Raw genomic sequence first — 14,488 nt, forward strand, 5'->3', positions numbered from 1 at the left:
TGTCACTAACATACAATGCATGCAGTGGTCTTGTATGCAATACGAGGGATGCAAGGATTGGTAAAGTCACTACTCATTTACTTAATAGTGCTTGTCAAAATAGTATCTTAGCATTCCGAAGTTACTTAATAATGCTGCCTGATATTACTTAACTGCTCTATTTTATTCGGACATGGTTCATTTCCATATTAACATTCTACTATTAATGTGTAATATCTTCATTTGGTCTTCATATCACCTAATTCACCATGGAAATGGTAACAATTTTATGATTACAATTTGATGAAAGTTCATATCTAATGAATCAAATAAGGTTTTAGTTGATTGACATTTTATGGAAAAATAGTGGCTGCAATTGAGGATTTAGCTCCTGGTAATGTCAGCTTGTAGTGGAGTGTAGAGAATTTCACGTAAATCACTGTAGTTTGGTGTGCCTCTAGGGGTGTTATCTATTAAACTTTTGAAACTTATATTGCCGAACTTTAATTCTACATTAGTTTTGAACAATATAACTCAACATCGAGTTGTACTTCTAGTTACTTTTGGGTACATATGGGTTGGAACTACTATTGGCTGGTTGATAAGTAGATTTTGGTTTAATCAGTCTGATTATCAATGATTCAATGTTGACTTCAAGGGACTTTGCATGAGTTATTTGCCGATTATTTTTCGCTAGAAATTAAAACATATTTGATATGAAGAGACATGTTTTCAAGTTCGGTTAGAATGTTTAGTATTTTCTCAGTTCTTTACCACTGATTCCATTGTACTGTGTGTGTATATATATTTCTGATTGTACATGAAATTGGATTATGGTATCAGATGTTAGGAGCCAAATTCGAAGTTGCAAAATTTGATGGTCAGGGTAACTTAAGATTATGGCAAACAAGGGTGAATGACCTGTTGGCGTAGCAAGGGATCCTAAAGGCTTTGCGACCTACAAAGCCGACATCGATGAAGGAGGAAGATTGGGAAGAATTGCAGCAGCGAGCGGCAGGAACCATACGATTATGTTTGGCGGACAAGGTCATGTATCACGTCATGCATCTTTCGTCTCCAGATGAAATTTGGAAGAAGTTGGAAAGTCAGTTTATGTCCAAATCCTTAACGACTAAACTGTATCTAAAGTAGTGGCTGTATGGGCTGAAGATGCAGGATGATCATGATTTGGCGCAACACGTGAATGTCTTCAATCAAATTGTTTCTGATTTGGCTTTGTTTGATGTGAAAATTGAGGATGAAGACAAAGCGATGATTCTGTTGTGTTCGTTGCCTCCCTCTTACGAACACATGGTGACTACTCTTATATATGGGAAAGAGACTATCAAAGTTGAGGAGATTACTGCAGCCTTGTTGGCTCACAACCAGCGGAAGCAGAATGCAGGGGAAAGCTCTCAAGTTGATAGCTTATATGTCAAGGGTAATCGAGACCGTGGATGGAAGCCAGAGAAGGCAGGGTCTGAGAAGCGGAATTTCATGTCCAAATTTAGGGATAAGAAGACAATTCACTGTTACAAGTGCAAGGAGGCGGGACATATGAAGCGAGACTGTCCGAAGTTGAAAAAGAAGACTGATGAGAAGCGTGATAACTCATCCAAGTCTATGAATGTGGTCGAGGATGACAATTCTGATTGCAGTGAGGGTGATATGCTCTCTATTTCAACGACTCAATTGACGGATGCTTGGATTCTTGATTCTGGATGTTCTTATCACATCTCGCCAAATAGGGAATGGTTTTCGACATACAGGTCGGTTAATTCTGGTTCTGTCTATTTGGGTGATGATCGATGTTGCAATATTGTTGGTATTGGTGATGTCAAAATTAAGATGTATGATGGTTCTGTTCGGATGTTGTGTGGTGTTTGGCATATCCCATATTTGAAGAAAAATTTGATTTCTCTGGACACTTTGCACAAGAATGGTTTTATCCCTAAGGCTGATGAGGATAGGGAAACCATTCGGATTGTTAAAGGAGCTTTGACTGTGATGAAAGGAAAGATGACTGTAGGGAATATTTATAGATTGTTAGGGAGTACTAGGTGGAGTTCATTCCGTTGAGTCCTGTAATGATACTACCAAACTGTGACATATGAGTCTTGCTCATCTTAGTGAACGTGGTATGGCTAAATTACATAAAAGAAATCTGTTGCATGATGTTAAAAGCTGTAAGTTCGATTTTAGCAAGTATTGTGTTCTTGGTATACAGACTAAAGTTCGTTTCAAGACTGGGAAGCACAGAACTGAAGGGATTCTTGATTATGTGCATTGTTATGTATGAGAGCCTTATACGACATCATCTTTGGGTGGATCTAGGTATTATGTTACTTTTATTGACGATTTTTCATGGAAAGTTTGGGTGCATTTTTTGAAACAGAAGTCTGACGTTTTTGAGAAGTTCAAGTTGTGGAAAGCTGAGGTAGAAAACCAAACAGGAATAAAAATCAAGTGTTTACGGTCTGACAATGGTACGGAATACACAGATTCATAGTTTCTAAACTTCTGTAAGGAGCATTGGATTAAGAGGCATTTTACAGTGCGCAAGACACCACAACAAAATGGTGTTGCAGAAGGGATGAACAGGTCGTTGAATGAAAGAGCCAGATGTTTGTGGTTGAATGCGGGGCTTCCCAAACACTTATGGGCTGAGACTGTTAACATGGCGTGTTATCTTATCAATAGATCGCCAAGGGCATCATTGGTTGGGAAAGTTGCAGAAGAGGTATGGATTGGTTATAATGTTACTTTTGATCACTTACGAATTTTTGGTTGTCCTGCTTATGTGCATGTACCTGCTGATAAGAGATCCAAACTTGATGCAAAATCGAAGGAGTGCATTTTTCTGGGTTACAAGAAAGGTGTCAAAGGATTCAAGTTATGGGATCCAGTTTTGAAGAAAGACACGACAGTGGTGGATTTCGAGCAGTTTCCAGTTGAGAAAATAGAAACTTCTCAACCGACTTCTTGTGGCTCCACTACGGTTGATTTGCATGATTATAGTCTCACAAGATATAGGGTGAGATGGTCGAATATAAAGCCTCCGAATAGATTGGGCTTTGAAGACTTGGTCTCTTTTGCACTTACTGTTAGCAGTAATGATTCAATTACTTTTCATGATGCTGTTACTAGTCAGGAAAATGACAAGTGGATGACTGCCATGTTTGAGGAGATGGAGTCTTTGAATCACAATCGTACATGGGAGTTAGTTCGCCTTCCTGAGGGTAAGAAGTCGATTGGTTGCAAATGGGTGTATAAGAAGAAACCAGCAGTAACAGAAAAAGAGGGGGGAGATGTTCAAGGCTCGTTTGGTAGCAAAGGGTTTTTCACAGCAGAAAGGAGTTGATTATGATGAAATTTTTTCTCTTGTGGTTAGGCACACTTCAATCCGAGCAGTACTTGCATTGGTGGCTAGTTGGGATTTGCATTTAGAGTAGATGGATGTTAAAACTGCTTTTTTGCATGGTGATTTAGAGGAGCAAATCTACTTGCATTAGTTTGAATGTTTCACTCAACCTGTAAATGAACATTTAGTTTGCAGATTGAAGAAATATTTTTATAGGTTGAAACAGTCTCTGAGATAATGGTACAAGTGGTTTGGCTCCTATATGATCAAGATTGGCTACAAGCGATGTGAGTATGATTTTTGTGTCTATGTTAAGAGCCTTGATGATGGTTCTTTTATTTTTCTGTTACTGTACGTTAATGATATATTAATTGTTGCGAAGAACATGGATGTTGTTATCGTTTTGAAAACTTTATTGAGTCAAGAATTTGATATGAAAGATTTTGGTGCTGCAAAGAAAATTCTTGGAATGGAAATTTGCAGGGACATATACTCAAGGAAATTGTGGCTATCTCAACGAGGTTATGTTGAGAAAATTCTAGAAAGGTTTGCAATGAACAGCGCAAAACCAATGAGCACTCCATTGGTGAATCACTTTAAGCTCTCATCAGAACAATGGCCTAAGACAGATAAGGAAGATGAAGATATGACAAAGGTTCCGTATTCTAATGCTGTTGGCTGCTTGATGTATGCAATGATATGTACTTGTCCTGATTTAGCTCATACAGTTAGTCAAGTTTGTAAGTACATGTCTAAACCTGATAAGAAACATTGGGAAGCAATCAAGTGTATCTTTAGGTACTTAAAGGGTACTGTGGGACATGGAATTGTTTTTGGTAGTCAGCAGGATAATCCTTTGGTTGTAGGATATGTGGATTCAGACTATGTGGGTGACTTGGATAATAGAAGATCTACGATAGGGTATGCCTTTACTCTTGGCGGAGGGTCTATTTGTTGGAAGTCTACTGTTCAATCTGTTGTGGCATTATCTACAACTGAAGCTGAATACATGGCAGCGATTGAAGCTGCAAAAGTAGCTTTATGGCTTACTGGTTTAGTGAAGGAGTTGGGTGTTCAACAAGGTGAAGTTCAGTTGCTTTGTGACAATTAAAGTACTATTCACTTGGCTAAGAATCAAGCATATCGTGCTAGAACCAAGCATATTGATGAAAGGTTTCACAAGATCATAGAGTTGGTTGCATCTGGAGAGATTTTGTTTCAGAAGGTACATACTGATGAGAATGCCGCTGATATGTTAACCAAGCCAGTTATGATAGACAAGTTCATGCATTGCTTGGACTTGTTGAATGTTTCAAGTTGTTAAAGAAGTAAGGTAACCCAACCCACATTGAATGTTTCCTAAGGGGCATGATATTCGCCAAGGTTGAGATTTGTTAGGTATGACTCATAAATATACCAGTAAAGGAAAGTGTCGTAGAGGGGGTTACAATTATGTGGGTGCGGGGTGCGGCCCCGCGTTATGGTGCAGGGTTATTTTTGTAAATTTGTACCAGGGTTTATTTATTATAAAAGGAGATGTAACCTAAACCTATGAGACATTGAATTTAATAAAATTCTAGCACCGCCTAAGGCATCAAGGACGTAAGCACATTGTTGAACCTCGTTAAAATTCTTGTGTTCTTTTTGTTTTCTTTACCCAATTATTCAACAGATTATCATATATTCCTGACCAAACATAATTATGTTAGTAGGTTTCATCATTCCTGCATGGATATGACCATTGAAGAAGTAAAAAGATTGGATCAATTTTTATGTTCCAATTGTACTTCGAATGTGAAGACTTTCAAAATCAATTTCAAGCTATGATGCATATGATACGATAAAATCAACCCTAGAGTCCACCATCTTAGGTGTTATTATCGTTTATTCTAGTTAACAATGTTGAACTACATTATATTCTACATTGATGTAAACTTAGATTTATTATTATGTATTTCAAGTTTCTTGTTATGGATTTCAAGTTTGTTTTATGGATGTCAAGTTTATTGGATAATGCTATAGGTTAAAATTTTAAATTTGGGTAACAAAAGAGTAGAAAACATTTGAAAAATTAGTTTTAACTCGTAGCGTTTGTATAAAAAAGCCACTAAATATATAGTTTTAAAAAAACAAAGGTTTTTAGCGGTGCTTAAAAACACCGCTATATGACTGAAAAACGTCGCTAAAAACCTATTTTGTTGTAGTGTACATTCGAAAGCACAATCATCCATTAGTCGTCGATGATATCTATCCTCTCTTCTCTTCTCTTTTTCTTACTTCTTTTTTAACATTTATCTTTGTTATCGCAAAAGAAAACTCCAATAAAAACTACAAATAAAATCGCAAAGATAAAAGCAACATCATAAGAGAATTTACAACAACCACTTCAAATCCTTCTTATGTAGCAGAACAAAGTATGAGCCTTGCTGATGTTACATCTAAGGTTGTATGGGGAAAGACTGCTCTACACGAAATGTAAGTTTCTTTGCCTGAAGCGCCTAAAGTTTGGTGTGATAACACCAATGCGATTGCTATGGTTGCCAACCCTATTTTACATGCAAAGAGAAAACATATATTACACTTTGTGAGAAAAGGTTGCAGCACATGAAGTCCAAGTCAACTATGTTCCAACTAATAGCCAAGTTGCAAATATTTTAATAAAACCTCTTCCCTTGACCAAGTTCAAATTGTTTAGGAGCAAGCTGTGTGTTTTTTAATTTAATGAAGTTTGCAAGAAGTAGGGTGAATGTTAAAACTATATTTGGTTAGGCAGTTAGATACATGTGGTTAGGCAGTTACTTGGTTATGTTGTTGCAACAGCTCATTGTTGGTTAAGTGAGCTCATGTTTATCTCTTTAAATAGCTACCATTTTTTGTATATGATTTATTGCTTGAAATACAAAAGTTGATGCTTATTTCAGTATACTTTCTTTCTGTTTAACAGCCACTACATCACCCCAGAAACAAGGTGCATTTAAATCGTTGAGCAATTCAATAAGTAATAATTTCAACGTTTTCCCAATAACAACATATTAAAGCTTTGTAATGCTTCAATGGCTAGATCTCAGGTTAAACCATTTTATGACATTCTCTCAACTGAGGGGAACAAGTGTTATGATCCCGCTAAAAATCCTCTATAGACACTATCCTCAGGCCTTATAATCCTCGGAGGACCCTAATGTATCTTTGAACCTCCTATACCTTAAAACTCTAAAAAGAATAGAGAAGACCTTTTTGAAAGAATGATCGCGAATACCTAACAACTTTTGGGAAGATACAACTAGCTGATATGACTTATGAGAGGTCGACTGTATCCACTTAATTTGGTAGTCTACGGGTAGCCATAACAACCTTACGACTGTCACACGTACTAATGAGCTCCTATAAAATCTCTTGAGCATAACTAAGAGACGAGCTGTGATCTCAATGAAATCATCTCACATTAACTCTTATATGCTCCACCTCCTTATAAATAGAGCGCTTCGACATAGACCAACGATCAATCTACTACTAGATGTGGTTTTTCGTTCAAACCAGAATATTTGAACCACCAATAGTGGTCACAATTCATTTATTCCATAAAAGTTATTAAAATTATAAAGAATAAAAAAATATTAAATATTTAAAATAAAATATTTAAAATATTCAACAAAATGTTCAAATTTTTAAAATTGTAAAAATAAATATTATGATCTGGTTGTGGTTATTAGAAATGTTTCTAATCAATTAATTCATGGTAGGGTAAGGGTTCATACCTCCCCTTAATGGTTGTTCTTTACTGCAATTTATGCAAATCCTAATGCCTCAAATCGTAAATATATTTGGGATGCCATTCAAAAGTTTGATCCAGGCTCTGGTTTTCCATGGCACTTGGGCGGTGACTTTAACATAATCTTGAAGTCGAATGAACGTAAAGATGGATCACAGACTGGTGGAGGAGAGAGTCGTTTGTTCAACGAATTTATTTTCGATTCTGGTCCGATTGAAGCTCCTTTTTCTGGGTTGAATTTTACTTGGTGCAGGGGTACTTTGTATCAACACCTATATCGATCTTATTTAATAAAGAGTGGATGCCATACTTTCCGAACACACATGTAACTCATCTTGATAGATTGAGATCCTATCATTTCCCTTTACTTGTCAATGTAAAGTCACATGATAACAATCTCATCAATAGACCTTTCGAATTCCTAACAGTGTAGCATGACCATCCAAACTTTGTTGAGTTGTTATCAGAATATATCACATAACTTAAAGACCTTTACATCGCAGGTTACAAGCTAGAATTATAACGTGTTTGGTCATATTGCTCGCCAGAAAAAGGAGTTGTTGAAACGCATACGGGGAATTGATAGTTCTTTTGACAGATCTCACTCGGATTTTCTTGTGGATCTCCTGAGTAAGCTGAAATCTGAGTTAGTAGATATCTTAAGCCAATAAGAAAGTACGTGATGTTGGATTAAAATCCATAATCATAGACACATTTTTAATGTTGTTATCATAAAATATATGACATAAATTAAATGATCAATTATGTTATAAAGTGTTAAGATATTAGAAGTGTCATGGAAATAAAAGTGTAGATATTTGATAAGTGTTGAATAATGCATGTTTTTATTATTATTTACTCCTCATTTGTCACTTGGATATTACTAATTTGTTTCCTTTTTGGTTTATTTTGGACAAACGCTTCATTGGATTAATTAGCCCAAAAACAACATATTTCGACAGTCTAGACAACATTATTAATGAGCGTTTTAAATTGTCTCTTTTTAATTACTGATTCTCCTATTTTATGAACTTATCACTGCTGATTTTAATTGTATTTCATTTTTTATGTACAATGACTTGTTTACTGGAATTGACAGAAAAAGGATAAAATCTGCATTTTTTATTTCCTGGTCGCGGCTGGAGACATAGGCACGACGTGACAGTTTTCAAAAGGAGGAAGATACTAGAAGCTACCTAGTCAGCATAATCTGGAGAGATATTTTGAGAATTCAATTTTTAGTTTGAATTTTGAAACATTTATAATTTAGGATTATCTTTGTTTTGAATTCTTTTTTATTTTTAGGATTTAAAAGCCTATAAATACCCTCCTTCGGGTAAGGCTTAAGATATCTTTGGTGTTGAATTTTATTTTATTACTTTGTTTTCAATTTTATAAAATTTCCTTTTTATTTTTATTTCTGTTTTTACTTTAAGTTTTTTTCCACAAAACATGCTAAGTATGGTTTCCACCATGTTTAGCTAATTTCTTTATTAGTCGAGAGCTAACGATGATTCAATTCCATACGTGATAATTTAAAAGCACTAAAATGCCTTGGGTTTCATTCTCGATTTTCTATATTAAAAAAGGCAATCGACTGTATTTTAAAATTAAAATGATTTCAAATAAAAAAATCAACGTTGGTTTGGATGTTGTTTTAATTTATAATTGGGAGGAAAGATCGGTTTGTGGCATTTTCGACTCACTGTGAACAGACTTAGTGGCAATTTGCTAAAGGAAATCGAGATTGGACTCGATTCTTGACGAGACAACATTGTAACACCCAATTCCCGTATACTTTTCCATACACGAGTCATAGATGTCACATAACTTTTAAAACTTTCCGCTTTTGAAAAACCAGTAAAATTTTGTTTCCAATCATAAAACATTTTAATTTAATAAAAATAAATCGTTCATTAACTTATAATATGTAAACAAATCTTAAAGTTTGAACATATTTAATTTTACATCATCATAAGTGAAATACTTTTCAGAGCATTATCATAAATCTATTACATGCCAGCTAACAACATCAAAAGTAGACATAGTTGTCGTACAGTTACTGATGAGGCAACCCTTGATTGGCGATGTCAGGTGAACCTATGCGTGAAATCAACACACGCTAAGTATTTACTTAGTGTGTCAATACTAATAATGAGGTGAAATCAATACATAAGTATATCATAGTTATCAAAATACGATCATTCATAAACTGTAACCCCCTCAGGCCGATGCATGAAGCTCGATCTAATATGGGGTGTTACATTAGGGCCACCGGAGTGACTCACCGTAAAAATCCAGGAAAAATTAAATTTTTTGTTAAAAATGTAAAATCATAAAAATAATTTTTAAATACAAAAGTAAAATTTTCTAATATTTAGAAAATAAAATAAATTTCAGATTTGTATGTAAAACAAGATACAATCTACATGCTCCCTAATCACATGAACCATACTCCGCAAGCAACGCCAGCGGAACTCCTTATTGAAGTCGATAGTTGCACTGGTTTGGTTCTTTCAACCTGAAATAGCGAGCTTTGGGAAGCTCAGTAATACAATAATACCAATTGATGCTACATGACATGCAGATAAATGGAAAGCCATAAAATTTCCTTATTAACTCAGACTTATACATGTTTCTAGAATGATCTGCAATACCACTGATATTTCTTCGAGTAAAAGGCATGAAGATTAAAGTTTAGAGGAAGCATTCAGAGATCTAGGTTCAGGAAATTAGAATAATTTGTCTATTGTGTTCCAACCTAAACAAGTGAAAAAATATAAATCTTTTAAAACAGTAATTGTTTAAAACATATTTTCAAAACCATAGTGGAACCTTTCAACCAAACACCATTATGCAGTTCCCCAGAACTGCATCCATAAGGGCTTACCCTAAGCACATAGCAAAGGGAGCCAACCTAAGGGAATACCTTGGGCCCGAAAGCCTACCCAAGGTTCACCTTAGATCCGTAAGGATTTACTAGCTGGATCAGGGATGAACCTCCATACTCTAGAATTCTACCCATATAAAATCCAGAAAAAATCATTTTTAACAGTAAATCGTAATATCTTGATCGTGATCTAGTAAAATATCATAAACGTGACAATGAAACAAACCATATAACTGATCTCCACCTGTACACCATATGTAGTCCCATTATTAACCCAAGGGAGTGCCTTGGGGCATGAGAGCCTACCCAAGATAGTTTCTCGGGGCTTCAGAGCCTACCCAAGTGGTGTGGGCTCATCTACACTCTTCAATGGAAGTGAATAGATAGCCTTATTGTTGTCCCGATCAAGGAATGACAAGTAGAAATTCCCTTGAATTATAAGTATAGCTGCAACAAAAGATAATAAAGATATGAAATTAATAATGATATAAGAAAGGATAAGTAAAATAAGTAATGGAATAAGAGAGATGAAAAGAGTTGGTTGCGGAATTATAAATGAAGATGTTGATGGAAGATGGTTGATGGTATTGATATTGTATGGAAGATGGTGATGATGGTGTATCTCAAACACGCCAAAGAAGAAGCTATGCTAGAGAGCACAACCCCAGTCTTCACGAACTTACTTGAGGGGTGGTAATGGTGTCTTCAACCCAGTAGATACAAAATCTAGGAATCAAGGTGAAGGGATGACGCCACAAGTATAAGAAAAATACTTGCTTAATCGATAAAGTTCTCAAAGAACTTTGAAGAGAGATTTAACTCACAAAGGTTGTTTATATTAAGAAATAAGACGAGTACAAATGAAAGCAATCCTCTCAATTTATAGGAAATCAGAGGGCTTGGCTGAATAGTCATATAATGATTCAACAAGTACATGATTCTTAATGAAAGTACATAATGCTTTAAATGAATGGATGAGTCCCTTGGCTTGGTGATGGTTCGACTATCTCTTCAAAGGGGTCATGATGTTTCGGCTAGGATGAAGATACATCTCCCTTGGTCGAATGGTAACATGCTTGTTCATCTTGGTGCCAAAGTTATCTTCATGTGCAAGGCATGTCAGTGGTGGCCGAATAGGTATGGTGCTTGTCTAATGTCTCTTCATGATTTAGGCCTCCAATGGATGTAATCTCTTCACCAACGTTCACCTTGATGAAAGGGCATCTTCATGGATAGCATCATTCATGAAAGGTCACAATTATTGGAAGGTAACCTTTCATGTTTGAGCTAGTTCTAGGGAAAATGAGATAGAGGTGAGTTGGCCATATGTGAGTTGTAACATGATGAACATTATGACAACTCCTTGTGGAAAGGTACCTCTTGAGTTGGCAACTATTCACGAAAAGGTACAATTTCACAAAATTTGGCTTAGGACATATTTGAAGTATCCTAAGTATTGATGATGATGGTTCAGCTCCCTAGCTGAATTGAAGTCATCTTGTAGCTGAAATCTTCAGCTTGATCTAGCTATGAGCTCACGGGTCTCTGGTTAACTTTTCACCAAATGTTTCTTATGCTCCCCTAAATGTCCCAATATAAGTTTCCTTGCTATTGCTTTTACCATTTAGCTCTAAGATATCTCCCAAGTTGTGTCCGAATGTACCTACACGTAAAACATAAGGAATAAGTTAAGTACATGAACTATATTAATGTGTATATGATAAAAATGTGTACTATAGTGTATAATAATAACTTATGCCTCACTTAGTAACGAATAAGTTATTATCATTATAACTATAGATGTAGTATATATATATATATGAATATAAATATAGCTATGTTATAGCAAACGAAATAGGCATCATTATGTATGAAAATAGAAAGTTTCTCCCCTTGAAAGGTTGGAAATACAAAGTTAAACATGATGCTGAATTGGATCACATCATCCTCCCATTCTTTTAATCGATTTGTCCTCATATCGAAATATGTTCTTTTCCTAGTGTCCTTCCATCGAATAGATTCATCAGGTACCTTTATGAAAAGGTTCATGTCCTTTGAATAAATTCTTTGAAGGTCTTTGATCTGAAAAGAAAGAAAACTTTCATAAGTAAAAATTTGATTAAACATAATTAGAGAAAAAATGTACTCCCTGTTAGATGGATGTTCAAAGTTCATGTCTGTTGAAGACATTTTGCTTTGAACGTTTATGTCCCTTAACATCACAAAAATCATGTTCCTTGGTTCTTCAATAGATGTATTCATTGAATCATGAAAGGTTATGACTCTTGGAATGGAAATGTCCTTAGAATCCTCATAAGTCACGTCTTTTGGATGAAGAATTATCTCCCTTTGCTTCTTATTAGAAGCATCTCTTGGCTCTTTGAAGGTCACGTCCCTTAGCCTTCCAATCATTGTTTGGTGTCGGTTTTCATTTCCTCATGGCTTGAACACTTTGCTTCATCTTCATTTGATCAATTTGGACTTGTTTAGGCGTCAAATGTGTAAGAATAATCTTCTTCCCTCCATGGTTGAATGAGTATTGATTGGTAAAACAATCATGGACAGTCCTTTTATCATATTGCCATGGTCTTCCAAGAAGTAAATGGGTAGCATGCATAGAAACGACATCACACATAACCTCGCCCTTGAATTTTCCAATTGAAAAAGGAACCATCACCTGTTTATTGACATTAAGTTCTCCTCGTCCATTGAGCCATTATAATTTATAGGGACTTGGATGCTTCAAGGTTTTTAATCCCTTCTTTTCCACCATAATTGAACTTGCTACTTTGGTACAACTCCCACCGACTATGATCATGAAAAATACCTTTTTATTCACATGACATCGTGTATGAATGATGTTTTCTCATTGTACATTGTCCTCTGCCACTTGTATACTCAAGCTTTTTTTAACTACTAGAGCTTCTCCTTCCACGGGAGCCCCAATTTCTGCTTCTTCCTCAACTTCGGTTGGTGCTTCTTCTTCTTCTTCATGGTCAGATTCAATGTCACCATTTCCAAGTAGAAGCATGGTGTTTCGGTTGGGATCATTTTCTTTACTAGGAGTAGGAGTAGATTTCTTCAAGTTGTTTGGACTCCATCTTGAAGGTGTAGGTATGTCATTGCGAGATATAGATCATCTCTATATTTTCCTTTCTATCTTCATTTCCATTTTTATCATTTCATCTATCTCAATGTAATGGTATAACTCCAAGGTGTTGGCAATTTCTGCATTGATTCTGGAAAGAAATCTCGCCATGGTTGCTTCACGATCCTCCTCAATATTGACTCAGATTATTTCCACTTCCATCTTCTTATAGTAATCCTCCACACTCTGTTGGCCTTGTTTAAGATTTTGCAGTTTTTATAACAAGTCCCGGTGATAATGAACAAGAATGAAACGTTTATGCATGATACCTTTCATTTCAAGCCATGTTGAGACTGGTCTTTCTCCATTCCCCCTTCTAGTAAGAGTAAGTTGACCCCACCATATTAAAGCATAATCTACGAACTCCATGGCTGCCAATCTCATTTTCTTTAGTTTGGAATAGTTGTGGCAACTGAAAACATGTTCCACCTTGCTTTCCCATTCAAGATATGCTTCAGGATCAGGTTTCCCTTGGAATTGAGGAATCTTGATTTTGATGTTTCTCATATAATCATCAACATTGGCACATCTAGGTCCTTGTACCATTTTTGGATCTTCTCCATCATAATTGTATAGGACATCGTCTTCTTGAAGAGGTTGTTGTCTGCGAGGGGTATAATTGGTTTGAGCTTGTGGTGGATCTCGACATTGGTCTATCTTATCATGAAGATCATCAAACGCTTCACGAAACATTCTCATCATTTCTCCAATCAATGCTTGCATTTGCAAGTTTGGTTAATCTGTATTTCCTTTAGGAATTTGAGACAAGATTAGTAAACAAAACAAAATAAAGTAAACCTTACCAGCATACTCGCAAAGCCTCACAAGCTTCACTCCAAATAAAAGATACGATCACTCTATTCAATGCTCGTGTTTACTCTCGGGAATATGATTTGGCTTTTAACAATTCCCCTTCTGATCTCACTCACTCAATATGTCTTTTTCCATTCTAACAATTCCCCTTCTGATCTCACTCTCTCAATATGCCTTTTTCCACTCTATCTCTCTTGTTAGGTCCTTTGAAGAACTAACTCAAGATTAAAACAAGTTATTTCTCTTCTTGTGTGCGTCGACTGCAAAATAGGTTAGGGTAGAAAGGAAAAGAAGAAATGGAAAAGGTAGAAGAAAGTATTCAAGGAAATGAAAAGAAAGAAAATATTGAAGACGAGGAAAATGAGAGTAAATAAAGGAAGATGTGACTTACAACCCAAGAGACAACACTTATTGCACCCTTTCACAAGACACATTAAGGTTATCTTCTCTAGTGTAGATTTGTCTCCTTGATTAACTTGTAATGGTAGAGCACTTTTCCTTGTCTTTGCTTTTCTTTTTTGTTTGGAA

This window comes from Hibiscus syriacus, unplaced genomic scaffold, assembly GCF_006381635.1.
Source record: "Hibiscus syriacus cultivar Baekdansim isolate YM2019G1 unplaced genomic scaffold, ASM638163v2 tig00111837_pilon, whole genome shotgun sequence".
Taxonomy (NCBI): Eukaryota; Viridiplantae; Streptophyta; class Magnoliopsida; order Malvales; family Malvaceae; genus Hibiscus; species Hibiscus syriacus.